Genomic DNA, 18,481 nt, shown 5'->3' with positions numbered 1-18,481 from the left:
AACAAACACATGAAGCTTGAGTCTTAATGAAAAACTAATATGAAAGTGTTATGAAAATATATAAACAGAAATATTAATTACAATCCAAATACTTCCTTAAAAATAATTTCATAAGAATTTATTTTTATTTTTAAAGCCTGTTGAAGACACAGAGCTCTGCAGGTGGGCGGAGCGATGGCAGCGGGGGAGGTCGTGGACCAATCGGCTGCGTGATGAGCCCAACCCCCCCTCTCTCTCTCTCTCGCTCGCCCCCCCTCTCTCTCCCCCCCCCCCCCTCTCTCTCTCGCTCGCCCCCTGACACTCGCCTCCATCACTGCTGGTTGTCGTGTAGAGAATCGAGCGGCGTGCTCGTGCCTTTGATGCTTTGATTATCCGCTGGCCTGCAGCTGCCGCTCTGTCCAATTAGTGTTATAGATGAGCCTGGTCTCCGCTGCCGGGCCCCCCCCCACCCCCCCGCTCTGCCTCCGCGCCAACCCCTGACCTGCCTGTTGGGGGGGGGGAGGGGTGGAGCCACCGGACCTCAGGGACCTCACGGAGGAACTCATCCAGGAGGGGAGGAGCTTGTTTTCCATGTGACACTGAAACTGAATCAAGAGGCTCAGATGGAAACTGGAGATAAACTGATGATCTGTGAGTCGTCAGGAGAAGAGAGGAGGGAACAGGTCAATGTTACAGGTCTCACACACAGACACACACACAGACACACACACACACACACAGACACACACATGGACACACACACACACACACACAGAACATCTATAGTCACTCACTCAAAACATCACGGAGAAGCTGAGAATAAGATAAATACATTTTCTTTTATCTGACTGTAAAGTAAAAAGATTATAAGAAACGTCTCCATCATCCGGGAGTTTCACTCTCACGTGTTCTCACGTAATTCAACTCACAATAATATGAAGCCACCATGACCTTCGACCTTTGACACTAATCAGTTCGTCTTTAAGTCTGAGTGACAAATGATCAAAAAAATGAAGAAATTCCCAAAAGACAGATTCAAGATTTCATGTTCCCGAGGTCAGACTCCTGTTCTGTGATGTGAGGTCACCGTGACCTTTGACCTACACGTGTTCCTGATGGAAAAAGGCTTGGAATCTCGATCTTCAGGGTTCAAACTTTTGGTTCTGATCTCGACAACAACCAGCGACGAACGTGAACCGGGAGAAGCAGGAGCAGGATTCAGAGGTTCCTCTCTCCCAGCAGGTGAGTGATGAGTGATGAGTGATGGGGGGAGCAGCAGGATGAATGGAAGCAGGAACAGGGAAGTGTATGAACTCCTCAGTTCCTCACAGTTGTGTTGTCGCTCTGCAGGTTTCCTCACGGCTCTCGTCCGAGGCTCATCTCCCCCGGGATCCGAGCCGCTGAGAACATTAGAACAACTGCAGCTCAGCTTCTTCACTCGGATTCCAGTCGTCAGGAGAAACATCTCAAAGTGAGAAAAGGAAGGAGAATGTGTAAAGTGTGGTTTGAAGACGCATGAGGCCGACTGCTAAACGTCCTGCAGCATCTCCTCCTTCCATCTGCAGGAATAAGCCCTGGTCCATCCACCTGTCACCCCCCCCCCACCTTCCTGTTATGAGTGTTTCATGAATAGATGTCCTCCATGTTTCTGACACCCACAGATTGCAGGTTTGTTCCTGGAGGCTCGGTGCAGCCGTCATCAGAGGAAGGGTTCAGGTTCAGAGGAAGGGTTCAGGTTCAGAGGAAGGGTTCAGGTTCAGAGGAAGGGTTCAGGTTCAGAGGAAGGGTTCAGGTTCAGAGGAAGGGTTCAGGTTCAGAGGAAGGGTTCAGGTTCAGAGGAAGGGTTCAGGTTCAGAGGAAGGGTTCAGGTTCAGAGGAAGGGTTCAGGTTCAGAGGAAGGGTTCAGGTTCAGAGGAAGGGTTCAGGTTCAGAGGAAGGGTTCAGGTTCAGAGGAAGGGTTCAGGTTCAGAGGAAGGGTTCAGGTTCAGAGGAAGGGTTCAGGTTCAGAGGAAGGGTTCAGGTTCAGAGGAAGGGTTCAGGTTCAGAGGAAGGGTTCAGGTTCAGAGGAAGGGTTCAGGTTCAGAGGAAGGGTTCAGGTTCAGAGGAAGGGTTCAGGTTCAGAGGAAGGGTTCAGGTTCAGAGGAAGGGTTCAGGTTCAGAGGAAGGGTTCAGGTTCAGAGGAAGGGTTCAGGTTCAGAGGAAGGGTTCAGGTTCAGAGGTCGTCACTGAGCTCCGGCTGCTCCGCTGCTACAGTGTGTGACATCATAAAAACATGTGTAGAAGCAAACGTGCAAAAATATAAAGAAAAGCTTCACAGACGTGACAGAGAAGAATCGATCCTGAGCAGCGTCTCAGAGGAGGAGCAGCTCGTGAACAACGGTCCTGGAGATGAACCGTCGGTTATTTAGCAGCAATAAGAAACTGCTCAGAAGACACAAGAGATTCAAACTCTGATTAATATACTATATCATATTATTCATAACTTATTACCTGAAAAACCACACAGACTCTTGTGCAGTGATCCTATCAACATGTTTCTGTCTGAGCTTTTAAAGCTGAGCTTCCTTGAGCTGCTGTTAAAGGCTCAAAACATCTCTCCCTTTAAACACATGAAACATCTGAGCTGAACCAACCTGGGCGTAGATGTAAAACTGATAATCATCTTTTAATTGAACAGTGGCGAACAACAGAATTTCCCCATATGACCGACTGGTCCTTTAGATAGAGATCCTGCTCCCAGTCGCAGCAGGAGCAGGACGTCGGTGGAACCCGGACAGAACGGAGATGAATAAGTCAGAAGCTCGGTGGAATCTGTGGAGCAGAATGATGTTGCAGGATGAAGTGTAATTACAGGAGCTGCCAGGTGTGTCTGAGGCATATGTCTGCGTCTCGCTCTGTGACTGTTGTGTCTCCGCTCTGTGACTGTTGTGTCTCTGTGACTGTTGTGTCTCTGTGACTGTTGTGTCTCCGCTGGGTTTCAGGGGAGAACGATGCCCGACTTTGTTCTGGGATTTGTGACGACAACATGTGGTTACTGCTGCTTTATTTATGGCCGCCTGCTTTTGGTGTTTTTCTGCCTCCTTGTGTCTCGCAGCCACTCGCGGGATTCAGCTGCTGCCAAAGGCTTTGTTCTGGTCATTCATCATTTAAAGGTGCCAGTCAATAAATTATATGAGTAAATGATTCATTCTGGCACTAAGTGCAAGCAAATACAGTGTAAGCTGCTGTTGGTGTTCATGTTCAGAAGAGGAGCTTCTTCTTTAATTCATCAGGACGTTTCTCACTGAAAACCCTTTGGATTCCTCTGACTGCTCCTGATACACTGTAAGAAAACACTGGAGGATCACTCAGGTTCTGTGTGTCGAGCCTCGGCTGCACGTCAGGAACAGGATGTGGACAGAAAGGAGGAGATGAGGTTTGAAACCTAAAAGAAAATAAATATCAATCAATCAATCAATCAAGTTTTATTTGTATAGCCCATATTCACAAATCACAATTCGTCTCATAGGGCTTTAATATGGTTAAAATAAAATAATAAAATAAAGATTCTGTCAGAGACATTTAGGTAAAGATACAACAATTTAACAGAAAGACTCAGTAATGAGGTGATATGGTAGAATGACACATGTCCTGTCCTACAGGGGACACTTAGAAGGATTGTGTCTCCACTAGTCTCAGTTCACATCTTCCCCCTGGTGGCCGGCTGCAGTATTGGTCATGAACTCTGTCTCCTCCATGTTAGCAGATGGGACATGGACCAAACAAAAAATCAAAGTAGATCTTAAATAAATGTTTTTCAAAGATATTTCTGTCATTTCAGGTCGTGAAATATCTCACTGATGTTGTTTCAAGTGTCTGATCAGTTTGGTTTGAATCAGTTATTTGATGATATAGAAACAGGCTGAGACGTGATGATTGACAGATGAGACTGACTCCTGATTGGTCCGACAGGTGCGTCAATTGTCAAAACTGAATTCCCTACTGGTCTGTGAGATGTTGGACATGAGAAGCTGATTCCAGTCTCAGTTTCTGTTCTGTTTCCAGAATCTGTTTCAAAGATCAACAAGCAGAAGAGAAAGACGTTTGTTTGGGGACAAAGTCGAAACCTCATTCGACAAAAATCGAAGCTTCTAAATGAAACAACGCTTCTGACAACTGGAACGATATAGTTTGGATTGTTGACGGCTCAGAAAATAAAAATTTCAACAAACACTTTCAAAAAGAAAAATCGTGGTAATTTTAAAACATGAGAAAGTTCATGTTGGTTTAAAATCAAAGTTTAAATCTTCAAAAAATTCAGACGAAATGAAAAGAAATTTCCTGTAAAATGATGGAAACCAGTGGAACCTTCAGCATCAGTTCTGTGCTCGGTTTATCCTTCACAGATAATAATAATACAGAGAACAGAGTCGAACCCAGAGAACAGTCGTAGATCAGTGATCAGTGCAGTCATGCTCATATCTCCTCTTTCAGTTTGCTCCATGGTTTTCATGCAGGAGCATAAACCATAATCCTCTGTTGTCTCATTTTTTTAAGCGAGCAGGAAAAGAAGATTCATTTCCCTCCGTCACGCTGTTAATATCTGCCGCCGAGCGCTCTGCGGCGCGGCTTGGAGGCGCGGCTTGGCGACGAGAGGCGACTTTTTCCGGTTCAGTGTTTGTGGAATAAAAGCAACGGGAAGACAGACAGGCTCCCGGCACCCGAGGCCATAATTATCCTGTTTGTTTCCAGGCTGGCGTTTTGTTTTATTCAAATCTCCCCCGGCTGACGAGTCCCGGGGACAGACTCGTTTTACTGTCATGTCAGGTTTGTCAGCGCGGAGACGCAGCTTTGCATTAAATATCCTGAGTCTTTTGTTACGGAGCAGAATGAACTGCAGGAGACAGCGGCGCTTTAACGGCCACATTAAATCTCACGGAACCAGGAGCACATTCTTCACTGGGAACAGAAATATTCAGATTAGCATTCGCTCTCCATGAGACGGATTCACACACAAACACCAAGTGACATCTTCAGTGTCAGGCAGCGGATCGTTTAGTCTCAACAGCCGGGGGCACGAGAGGTCAGAGGGACGACTAGAGAGGGACGACCAGAGACTAGAGAGGGACGACCAGAGACTAGAGAGAGACAACTAGAGAGGGACGACTAGAGAAGTGACATCTTCAGTGTCAGGCAGCGGATCGTTTAGTCCCAACAGCCGGGGGCACGAGAGGTCAGAGGGACGACTAAAGAGGGACGACTAGAGACTAGAGAGAGACAACTAGAGAGGGTCGACTAGAGAGGGACGACTAGAGAGAGAGAGGACTAGAGAGGGACGACTAGAGAGAGAGAGGACTAGAGAGGGACGACCAGAGACTAGAGAGGGAGGACCAGAGACTAGAGAGAAACGACTAGAGAGAGAGAGGACCAGAGAGACGACTAGAGAGGGACGACTAGAGAGAGAGGACTAGAGAGACGACCAGAGAGACGACCAGAGAGAGACAACTAGAAAGGGACGACTAGAGAAGTGACATCTTCAGTGTCAGGCAGAGGATCGTTTAGTCTCAACAGCCGGGGGCACGAGAGGTCAGAGGGACGACTAGAGAGGGAGGACCAGAGACTAGAGAGGGACGACTAGAGAGAGAGGACTAGAGAGACGACCAGAGAGAGACAATTAGAAAGGGACGACTAGAGAGAGAGGACTACCGAGAGACAACTAGAGAGACGACCAGAGAGGGACGACTAGAGAAGTGACATCTTCAGTGTCAGGCAGAGGATCGTTTAGTCCCAACAGCCGGGGGCACGAGAGGTCAGAGGGACGACCAGAGAGGGAGGACTAGAGACTAGAGAGAGACAACTAGAGAGGGTCGACTAGAGAGGGAGGACCAGAGACTAGAGAGGGACGACTAGAGAGACGACCAGAGAGACGACCAGAGAGACGACTAGAGAGGGACGACTAGAGAGAGAGGACTAGAGACTAGAGAGGGACAAACAGAGAGACGACTAGAGAGACGACTAGAGAGACGACTAGAGAGACAACTACAGAGAGAGGACTAGAGAGACGACTAGAGAGGGACGACTAGAGAGACGACTAGAGAGACAACTACAGAGAGAGGACTAGAGGGACGACTAGAGAGGGACGACTAGAGAGAGAGGACCAGAGAGACACGACTAGAGAGACAACTAGAGAGTGACGACCAGAGACTAGAGAGAGGACCAGAGAGAGACGAGTGGACAAAAGCATGAATCTGTGAGGTTTTGTGTTTGAATCTGGACGAAGACACTCGGAGACACTGGTTGTCCTCCTGCTGTGATGTCGTCAGAGTGTCGCTCTCGTGCTGTTTGTTTTCTTTAAATAACCGAAGGTGTTTATTTGCTTCACGAGTGTAATAAAGAGAAAAGCAGATAAAAGCAGTTTTGACGCCTGAGAGGAAAACCAGCGACAGGAAGTTCCTGAGTGTTTATTGAGTCACGTCGACTTGTGATTGAAACGAGTGTAAAAATACCGAGTTGGAGGATGAAATAAGGAGAAGTAATAACGTCTTCCTGCCGCTGACATGATTATTTCATGGAATGACTTTTCTGTGGAGATGATTTTCCACCGAGCCGCTCACTCTCTCAACACCACCGTGAAACGACAACGACAAAAACATGTACTTTTAATAAGTGATGAGAGGAAAGAGTTTTGTGCAGCTGCTCGGATCTGAATTCACAGAAATACAACTTTTAAAAAAATCTAAAATAACGAATAAAAGTTAATGGTAATTGGATGAACTTCAGAACTTTACCAGAATAACAGAGCAGGTCTCTCAGTGCGTTTGAATCCTCCACAGAACAAAGAGACGTTGGTGGAGGAAGCATCAGAAAAACGTTACATAAACGTTTATCAAAGATGGTTTAACATTAAAAGCTGATTACTGTGGATTTGTCTCTTTGTAAATTGAACTGAGGGAAACATCTGAAACAAAATGCATTAATGGAAACTAAATATTAAACATGAAGGAAAGAGGAAATACATCTAAAGCTGCAGATGTATTTACATCCAGTTTTAATCCAACTGGTTTCTAGATGAAAGCTTCACATTTCAGATTCTTTAACAAAATGTTTAAAAAGTAATTTCATTAACACAAATGTTTCCAAACAAACAAGAGGACGAGTGATGCTGTTGAACTATTTCCAGCAGCTGATTAATCCTCCTCCTGTGCTATAGTGAGTATTTAGGGCAGCAGGACAGTGTGTGTGTGTGTGTGTGTGTGTCTGTGTGTGTGTGTGTGTGTGAGTGTGTGTGTGTGTGTGTGTGTGTCTGTGTGTGTGTGTGTGTGTGTGTGTGTGTGTGTGTGTGTGTGTGTGTGTGTGTGTCTGTGTGTGTGTGTGTGTGTGTGTGTGTGTGTGTGTGTGTGTGTGTGTGTGTTCATAGAGACGTGAGAAGGAACTGAACGTAGAACCGACGTCCAGCAGCAGAAACAATAGAATCTAAACACAACGTGTGTCCATCAGGGTTTTAATAAAATATTAATTTTAACAAATTCACTCTTCAGATTGTTTTCACTGTCTCAGCTGAACGTGTGCCCCCCCCCCCCCTGTCCCCGGGTGTCTGTCCCCGTCCTGAACACAGCGGGTGGTCTCGGGGACAGGTGATCCATCAGCTGGGTGGGGCTTCGTCCGAGGAGCCAATGGGCTGAGAGGGACGACCCCAGCCAGGAAGCCCCATGGAGGACCAGGGACGCTTTTAGAAACAGCCAGTGGACAGATATAGTGTCCAGGACGGGACGGGAGCGCTGAGGACGGTGAGGACATGGCGGTCAGGACCGAGCCGGTGACAGGAAGGACACGCCGGGCGGGACGGCGTGTTCCAGAGGACGAGTCAGCTGCGGCCCCCCCCCGAGGAGGACGAGGAGGACGAGGAGCAGGTGCATGAAGAGGACGGAGGAAAGGGGGAGTAGAGAGAGGAGGGAGGGAGAAAGAGAGTGAAAAGTGAGGAGGTCTGTGTGTGGTGGGTTCAGCTCTGGATGGAGACAGGAAATGAGCTGAGAACTTCATCTCTCGTCCTCGGCTGCGAACTCACAAGCGCTGAGAACAGAAACTGTTACGACTCAAGACAAAGTGTCAGGGAGGTGAAGTTCTAAAGTACAAACCAAACATGAAGTGAGAGAGAAAAGTGATATAAAGACAAACATCTTTTAAAACCAGTTCTCTGATGGTCACTGAAGATAATTCAGGGTTCAGTCACACTATATGTCTGCTTCTTTAAATCTTTAAATCTGATCTCAGACCTGAACCTTTCTGCAGAGTTTCTCCTGTTGGTGAAAACAGAACCTCGTGTCCCAGCGGAGCCTCATGAAGACTGACGAGAGTTCCTGGTGATAAGAGTCGACTCTGGTGTCGATGTAACACAACCTGTGATCTCTGCAGCGGGTTGAATCCGTTGGGTTTCATCCTGTCTGCTGCCTGAACGCTGCAGAGACGTGTTCATGTCGAAGAGCGAATCAGAAAGAAGCTGATGCTCTGAGGAAGAAATAAACACAACTTAAAAGAAAATTAAAACAAATTAATGAAGAATGAAAATCTCACATTTCTGCCACAACCGACATTTACCGGTTCGTCTTATATTTCAGTTCCTGGATCAAGTCATTTCTTCAAATTAAGTTTGATTAGTTTGTAAAGCAGCCAGAAGTGTCCTTTGATTTTATATTACAGCATTACATAGAATACAGGATATTATATTATAGATTAATGTTCCCCTTGGAGCAAACTTTGTCCAGTATTCACTCTTTTAGCGGTTGATTGCTTCTTTAATTTAAAAACATCTCTTTGAGTCGTGTGTGAGTTCAGCTCCAGAGGAAACGCTGACGTCTTTCTGGCCTGGTTCTCCAGCCTGACGCTGATGGCTCCTCCCCCGTGGTCACTGTTTGTCTCGGCTGCACCTGTAGCCACTGACACCAGCGTGTTAGCAAACAGGCTGATTGTGTTTGTGCGGCGGCGCTCGGTCGGCGACTCTCCACCTGTCAGCTCCACCGGAGCAAACCAGCAGGGACGACTTGTTTGAGGAGAAAACAAAACCGAATGGAACCGTGAGGTGATGTCGCCAAACGTAATTAGCGAGCGCCGCAGCGGCACGGCTTCCTGTCAGTGAGGAGCATTGTGGGAATGATCTGCCTGTGTAGAGCTCTATTAAACATTTAGACGATTGCCTGGAAACTCAGCGGCAGATTTGTTGTCGTGGAGACGAAAATGACAGCGACAGGAAACCCGGTCGGCGTGGGAGGCGGCGGCAGGAGGAAGGTCAGCTGAGCGTTCAGTGGACGTTCACAGGAAACGTCCCCGGGGACGACAGACCCAATTAACAAATCCCATTAATTATCAGACTATCACAACTGATCAGGGCACGGACGTCTGCCCCCCCGGCTCGCCGCGGCCCACATCTTCTGCTTCATGGAAACAAGAGCGAGTGCCACGAAGGATCAGACGCCGCTCGAGTGACCACGCTAACACGCGCTCGTTAATACGGAGACGCCACAGCCTGTGACGAGGGAGAGGACGGCAGGAAGTCAACACACGAGGAAAGAGTCCGTCCGTCCTCTGAAGCTCCAACTGTCTCCGTCTGGAAACCAGTCAGCGCAGGAATCTGTGTTTTCTTTCCTCCTCCAGAGGCAGCGGTTCCAAAACTGAATTTAATTGTTAAAACAGGAAGTTCAGCTCATTTCGAGTTTCAGAAGATTGATGAATTTATTGTCAAGACCAGATGCATCTCGGTTTATGTGTAGATGTCCAAGTGAGAACCTGAGACCTTCTCAGACCCGTCCCTGATGACGTCTCTGCAGAAGGTCACTGCAGGAGAACGTCTGCAGGATCCTCCACCAGAGACTGAATGTTGAAGACTTTTCTAACAAATGTAAAAAAGTGGAGCCACACACGAAGAAGACGCTGATGAAGACGAGTTTGATGACGAGACGGATGATGGAGATGAGATGTAAAGAAGAACACGTGATCCCTCTGCTGCATCGTTCCTGTGTGAAATGAAAACTCTGTAGAACCAGTTCAAGTCTGAAAACAGCTTCAATGTGAAGCCACACCTCTTCACCTCTAGACCTCTTCACCTCTCCACCTCTCCACCTCTAGACCTCTTCACCTCCAGAGGAGCCGCTCTATTGGACGAACCAAAACATGATCTCGTCAAAAATGTCTAGAATATCAGAACCATGACAGTTGGAATAAAAACCGGCCACATGTTCCAGCTCCTCTCTCCTCTGCTGGTCGCCCGGCCGCCGGAGGCTGACGACCACGAGCCAATAGAAACCACAGCAGGTCTCAGCCGTCACGTTTCTAACGGAGCAGAGAGATGGAGGCAGGAGGCGGAGTCTGTACAGAACACGACTCATCATCCCAGCGCCGGCCAACGAGAACCTCACGGAGTCTTCACTGAATCTAAATCATTATGAAAATCACTTGTTGTGTGTACATGTGCTCACACGCTGCAGGACGTCAGATATGCAATCAAGCTCCTCCCATCGAGGTGATGAACACTTTGACCACACAGGTGGCTGCTGCTCGCCCACCCCCCCCACTCCGTCAATCATCTGCATATAAAGAGGTCGTCATCAAGAACATGGACATAACTTTCATTCTCTTATTAACTAAGAGGCTATCGATATGAACTCAAGTTCTCCTCTCACCTGTAACTCATCCTCCAATCAGCTGCCTGGCTGTGGATCCTCCAGACGTCTTCATCCAGACCTTCTGCCTGGTTTCTGCCCTGAAGGCTGTTAGGAGACTGAACAGTTCCTAACATGAAAACAACAAGTGAATGGTCAGGATCAAACTTTCAATTTCTGAATGTTCTAAATTCTATATCTAAAATGATCAGTGAGAAAATGGATCATTAGCTTCATGTAGTTTCACCCAAAGACTAAATAAAGAACTAAATAAAGATCCTCCTCCTCCCCAGAAATAAAACCAGAACTGACTCAGACATTTGTTCTCACATACAGAACCTGCAGAACATGTGAGGAACATGTGAGGAACATGTAAGGAACATCTGAGGAACACGTGACAAACATATGAGGAACAGGTCAGGAACATGTGAGGAACACGTGAGGAACATGTGAGGAACAGGTCAGGAACATATGAGGAACAGGTCAGGAACATGTGAGGAACACGTGAGGAACATATGAGGAACAGGTCAGGAACATGTGAGGAACAGGTCAGGAACATGTGAGGAACATGTGAGGAACATGTGAGGAACAGGTCAGGAACATGTGAGGAACATGTAAGGAACATCTGAGGAACACGTGACGAACATATGAGGAACAGGTCAGGAACATGTGAGGAACAGGTCAGGAACATGTGAGGAACACGTGAGGAACATGTGAGGAACAGGTCAGGAACATATGAGGAACACGTGACGAACATATGAGGAACAGGTCAGGAACATGTGAGGAACGTGTGAGGAACATGTGAGGAACATGTGAGGAACATGTGAGGAACATGTGAGGAACAGGTCAGGAACATGTGAGGAACATATGAGGAACAGGTCAGGAACATATGAGGAACACGTCAGGAACTTGTCCAGACTACAGTGCAGGTCTGAAGACTTTCCCACTTCTCAGTTCAGGAACATTTCTCAGTTTCAGGTCACGTTTGCTGAGCAGCTGACGATCTTCTCCACGGTGAACCTGAGCCTCAGCAGCTCGTTCAGCTGGTTTTTCTTCTCGCTGGTGACTCAGCTGTTCCTGCTCGGAGCTTCGTTTAACTGGACTCAGTGTCACAGCCTGACCTCCGCTCACAGGCCCGAGGAGACTCTGCATCTCCTTCAGCTGCTGACTCCACCGAGCGTGAGACTGAACCTCCGGCTCGGAGCTGGACCCGGCTGCTGCTGCCAGCCTCAGCCTGGAGGAGGCGACGCTCCACAGCAGAAGATCACGCTCATCACGCCGGCCCGGGTGACCGGAGCTCCGGCTGCTCGGGCCGAACAAGCAGAGAGGTAATACATTTTTAATTGCAAGTGTGATTACACGGCATGAGGAACCTGCACCGCCTGATTAAATGCATTTGGGTTAATATTAGAGGACAATCATTCCCGGTGACAAAGCCTCTGGAGGAGGGACGGTAATTGTGGGAGGACAATTATAATCCCTCTTATTGTAATAACGGAAAATAATGTCCTCCGGCTCCAGGAGGGTTTTTTTTTTCCCCCACCAAGCAGACAAAAGATAAATGATTGGATGGTGAGAACACTGCCGGCAGAAAAAGAAAGGTGAGATTCATCAGGAGCAGTGAATGGCTGCGACTGTACAGAAACATTAGAGATGATGGTTGTTGTTATTTCTACAAATAGAGACGTGTGGTCGTTTCAAATCCAAGTGGGTGAGTGTCATGTTCGCTTGTTTCTCTGCTGGTCGGGATTCATTCTGAGGTTTCACCCTGGATCAGATTTTATATTCACGCAGAAGAAACATCGTGTCCAACTTTTCCAAACGACGTCAGAGACACAAGATGGCTGCCTTCGTGCATCCTGGAGACTGAGGCTTCATTTCTGGGTTTTGTGAGGAGAGATGCGTGTGAAAGATTGTGAAATCTGTGGAATCTAAAATAGTTGGTGTCACAAGTGGAAGGAAGCACTTCCAACATTTGTGTTTAGCCTGAAGAGAAGAAGTTTGTTTGTCTGTGAAACACAAAGACAGAACTTCCTCTGCAGCTCGATGCTCTGGTTCCTGGTGGATTAGTTTCTCATCAGTGTTGACAACTGGAACGGGAGAATTATACCAGAATAAAAAAAACATCTCCATGATTAGAATTACCGAGGCCGTTCACTGTACGTCAGCACAAACTGCAGAGTGGAGTCTTTACAACATTGTAATTCACATTATGATAAAAGACAAAACGCACTTAAGTCATAAAGATAACGACAGCGTCAGCGTCGAGTCATCGTTCCTCCTGCAGGAGCTGAGAGGAAGAGGAGGGGCTTGACTCCTGACATCATCATCATCATCATCATCATCATCATCATCATCATCATCATCATCATCATCATCATCATCATCATCATCATCATCATCACTGAGAGACATCATACGTCTGCTCTGCTCCTGTAAACATGAGAATGGAAATGGAATATAAATCTCCAGAACCTGCCTCACTGCACGTTCACAGTTTACACTTTGTACGTCTGCTCGTGTTTAACGACTCGTTATCGTCTCCGTGTTGTTTCACAGCGTCGGCACTTTCCAACGAGGTGTGAGATCTGCTTCAGGAGGGAAAGTGAAGACTTGCACCAGCGGGTCAGAGGTCAGAGGTCAGAGGCCGACGATCCAAATGTCAACACTGAGAATCTCCAGCGTGACGAACATCACGGGTCAAACCACAAGAAAACACTTCTCCTCAACACAGGAAGCAAAGGTTTGATTCTTCCCTTCACTCGGATCAGACGTGAACAGGAGGTGAACAGGAGGTGAACAGGAGGAGAAGAGGAGGAGAAGAGGATTTGATGAGGAGGTGAACAGGAGGTGAACAGGAGGAGAAGAGGAGGTGAACAGGAGGAGAAGAGGATTTGATGAGGAGGTGAACAGGAGGTGAACAGGAGGAGAAGAGGAGGTGAACAGGAGGTGAAGAGGAAGTGAACAGGAGGAGAAGAGGAGGAGAAGAGGATTTGATGAGGAGGTGAACAGGAGGTGAACAGGAGGAGAAGAGGAGTTGAAGAGGAGGTGAACAGGAGGTGAACAGGAGGAGAAGAGGAGGTGAACAGGAGGAGAACAGGAGGAGAAGAGGAGGAGAAGAGGAGGAGAATGGGAGAAGAAAAGGAGTTGAACAGGAGGAGAAGGAAGTGAAGAGGAGGTGATGAGAAGGTGATGAGGAGTTGATGAGGTGATGAAGAGGTGAAGAGGAGGTGAAGAGAAGGTGATGAGTAGGTGAAGAGGAGGTGAACAGGAGGAGAAGAGGAGTTGATGAGGAGGTGAACAGGGGGAAAAGGAAGTGAAGAGGAGGTGAAGAGGAGATGAAGAGGAGGAGAATGGGAAAAGAAGAGGAGGTGAACAGGAGGAGAAGGAAGTGAAGAGGAGGTGATGAGAAGGTGATGAGGAGTTGATGAGGTGATGAAGAGGTGAAGAGGAGGAGAAGAGGAGTTGATGAGTAGGTGAAGAGGAGATGAGGAGGAGGTGAAGAGGAAGTAAAGATACATGTGGACGTGTTTAATGAAGAGACTGTTTCCATCTGACAGGACTCGTCATTAAGAAGAGGAGGTGAAGAGGAGGGGAAGAGAAGGTGACGAGGAGGTGATGAGGAGTTGATGAGGAAGTGAAGAGGAGGTGAAGAGGAGACGAAGGGTCCCACTGATACATGAGGACGCCTTTAATGAAGAGACTGTTTCCACGTGACAGGCCTCGATCATTAAGATTAAAGTTAAGATACATTTATTTGTCCCAAACACAGACACACTCATGCAAGGGGAAATGTAACCTCATGTTTTAACCCATCTGGTGCAGGACACACAGAGCAGTGAGCAGCCATGTACGGCGCCCGGGGAGCAGATGTTGGGGGAGTAAGGTGCCTTGCTCAGGGGCACTAGACAGGGTAGGGAGAATCCTCTTGGATTTTTGGACAGATCAATCCAGGTTCGTCTTTTTGTTGTTTCTCCGTGGAGTCGAACCAGAGACGAACCAGAGACCTTTTCTGACCAGAGTCCAAGTTTCTGCCACTAGTCCACCACCTCTCAGAGGAGGAGGAGAAGAGGAGGTGAAGAGGAGGTGAACAGGAGGTGAAGAGGAGGTGAACAGGAGGTGAAGAGGAGGTGATGAGGAGGTGAAGAGGAAGAGAATAGACTCGGTCCTGTAAGAACTGACCCATGTGTCCGAGCTGGTTTGTTCGGAATCTTTTTCCATCTTTTTGAAACTCAGTCTCTTTTCCACACAAACAGAAGCGTGTGAGCTGATGCAGGAGGAGTGTGAGTGTCTCCGGCTGCAGAGACACAGGAGCTGACAGCGTCCACGTTGTCTCCAGCGTCCCCAGAGGACACCCCCCCCCCTCAGCTCAGTGGACGGACAGGAGGAGACAGCAGCGTCTGACTCGGAGGAGCCGACCGAGCGTGAACCTCACTCTGCTCATTTGGCCTCGGAGGGAATAATTGGACAAAGTCTTCATGTAAATTTCCCCCGGGCCACAGAAGTTAAGGTGGGATCTGTGCATCCATGCAGACGACAGGTTGAGCCCCGGTGTCTCCGGACCCCCACCCACCCCCCCCTGGAATAATCAGAGGGAGGAGAGAGGCGACCCTGGGAAAGCAAAGCACCAGGAAGGTGACAGGAGCTAAAGAGCCACATGTTCCACTGAAGGAGAAACAACAAGCCTCCGGCTTTAGAGACGAGCAGGTCCAACCCCGTCCCTGCTCGGCCAATAGGATCAGACGTGTCCCGAGGTCGAGCTGAACCGAGACCGATGCAGCGCAGAGGAAACGATGAGGGAGGAGAGGAATTAGATATGCAAGAGAAATGAAAAGGAATAATTAGTAAATCGTCAAAATGACACAATTTGTAAAAATCCTCAACACGAATGACAAACTGTTGATTGAAGCCGATTGTTTTCAGAATCAGAATCAGAATCAGAATCAGAATCAGATCAGAATCAGAATCAGATCAGAAAGTATTTATTGCCAAGTAGGTTTACACCTACCTGGACTTTGCTCTGGTTATTGGTGCATACAATGAACATAGAAACATAAAAACACAATAAATACACCACACATAAGAAAAACAATAAAAAAACTATACATATTTACTCACTATTTACTTCTTATTTACTCACTTTTTCTAATATTTAAACAAAGTAACATTTGTTTAGACATAAACATATCTATAAAAATATGTAAAAGATAAAAGATATAAAAAGTGAAGTAAAAAGAGCCATTGAAGGAGGCGAGAAACAGGAAGAGGAGGAGAATGTTGGTGATACTTTTTATTTAACTTTTTATATCTTGTATCTGTTTTTGCATTTTACTCTTTATATAACTTTTTATATCTTGTATATATATATATATATATATATATTTTTTTTTAATTTATATACAGTTATTTCTTTCTTATGTGAAGTACTTATTGTGTTTTTATGCTTTATGTTAAATGTATGCACCTATTTATCAAAGAAAATTCCAGGTAGGTGTAAACCCACTTGGCGATAAATCCTTTCTGATTCTGATTCTGATTCTGATTCTGATTCTGATTCTGATTCTCTCCGTCAGAACCTCGGTCACAGAACAGCAGCGTGAAAGTGAAACACATTAAATGATTGAAACACCTGAAGACTGAAGCTGAACCATCCTGAGGAAAAACTGTTTGTATTTAAGGTCATAGTGAAGACAGGAAGTGATCCAGTGTTTAGTCGTGACTTTGCAGAAGAAGCAGCAGCTGGAACCGACTCGTCCTGGAGTCGTGAGACAGAAGCTGAAGACGTCTCACAGGAAGCTGATCGAGCGGCTGAGTGACGCATCGATCACCTGTCGCAGCCTCGTGCACGCCGGCGCCTCATTAAGGTGACAGTGGTGAAGTGTTTATTCACTTCTCAGGTAACACTGGAGGGAACAAGAACCCGAGGAGCATAATCCAGACGACAAGGAGCACGGAGGAACCAGAAGATCCGGGACGGGAAAGCTGGACGAGACAGCGAGACAAAGACAAACCATAAACGACCACGAGTAACGAAGGGACAAAGGGACGAAGGGACAAAGGGACGAAGGGACAAAGGGACGAAGGGAACACAGAGGCTTATAGAGACACAGGGAAGGCAGGGGTCATTAGCCACAGGTGCAACACATGAGGACTGGGGAAGACAATCACCCAGACAGGAAGTGACTCACCCGAGAAGCTGGAACAACACACATGGAAAGCGAGACTACAAAATAAAACAGGAAACAGAAAACACAAAGAGACAGAATTTAACAAACTAAAATGACAGAACATCACAGAGCTCTTCATCTGTCTACAACAACACATCATCACACAACAACACATCATCACACAACTACACATCATCACACAACAACACATCATCACACAACTACACATCATCACACAACAACACATCATCACACAACAACACATCATCACACAACTACACATCATCACACAACTACACATCATCACACAACAACACATCATCACACAACAACACATCATCACACAACAACACATCATCACACAACAACAACACATCATCACACAACAACACATCATCACACAACAACAACACATCATCACACAACAACACATCATCACACAACAACACATCATCACACAACAACACATCATCACACAACAACACATCATCACACAACAACACATCATCACACAACAACACATCATCACACAACAACACATCATCACACAACAACACATCATCACACAACAACACATCATCACACAACAACACATCATCACACAACAACACATCATCACACAAAAACACATCATCACACAACAACACATCATCACACAACAACACATCATCACACAACAACACATCATCACACAACAACACATCATCACACAACACATCATCACACAACAACACATCATCACACAACAACACATCATCACACAACAACACATCATCACACAACAACACATCATCACACAACTACACATCACCACACAACAACACATCATCACACAACAACACATCATCACACAACAACACATCATCACACAACAACACATCATCACACAACAACACATCATCACACAACAACACATCATCACACAACAACACATCATCACACAACAACACATCATCACACAACAACAAACGAGAGCGTCTGCCACACTGAGCTGCAGCCAGAGGAGGAAGAGAAGAGGAAAAACACTGAGAGGAGGAAAGAAAGGAAAGAAGAGGCCGAGTTCACAAACCTTTATTTAACAGATTCTATTGAACAAGACTCGTTTGTGACGTTAACACAATAAACACACAATATTAAATAACCAGCTTGGTTTTGTGTAAACATCTCGCCACTGTTCATCTTCATGCTCTGAGATGGTAACGTGATGTGTCTGTGCATGTGTGTGTGTGTGTGTGTGTGTGTGTATGTATGTGTGTGTGTGTGTGTGTGTGTGTGTGTGTGTACATGCATGTGTGTGTTGCCGTAGGGAGTTGTGTTTCAGCTGCTCGTCTGTCGCTCCCTGAAGAGTTGAGACATTAGAGCTAAAAACACTACGACTGTATTTCCATCGTCCTCCATCTTCTTAAACTACATAATCCCCCTCTCTCTCTCTCTCTCTCTCTCCCCCTATCTCTCTCTCTCTCTCTCTCTCTCTCTCTCTCTCTCTCCCTCTCACTAGCACTTTACGCACCTGCTGTGATCATTTTGTGTTTTCTCTCGGAGGACTTCCTGTTTCTGGAGAACTGCCTCGACACGCTGCGTGATTCAGTGCCAGGTTTATAGTTTTCATTTTTCAAAAACACACCAGTAAAGAATCTGGCTTTTATTTTTATTTTCTAAAACCTGGGCTGTGTTTGTGTTGCTGGGGATTTCAGGGAACAGATG

This window comes from Limanda limanda, chromosome 10 (assembly GCF_963576545.1).
Source record: "Limanda limanda chromosome 10, fLimLim1.1, whole genome shotgun sequence".
In the NCBI taxonomy this organism is placed as follows: Eukaryota; Metazoa; Chordata; class Actinopteri; order Pleuronectiformes; family Pleuronectidae; genus Limanda; species Limanda limanda.
This window is presented reverse-complemented; position numbering follows the sequence as displayed.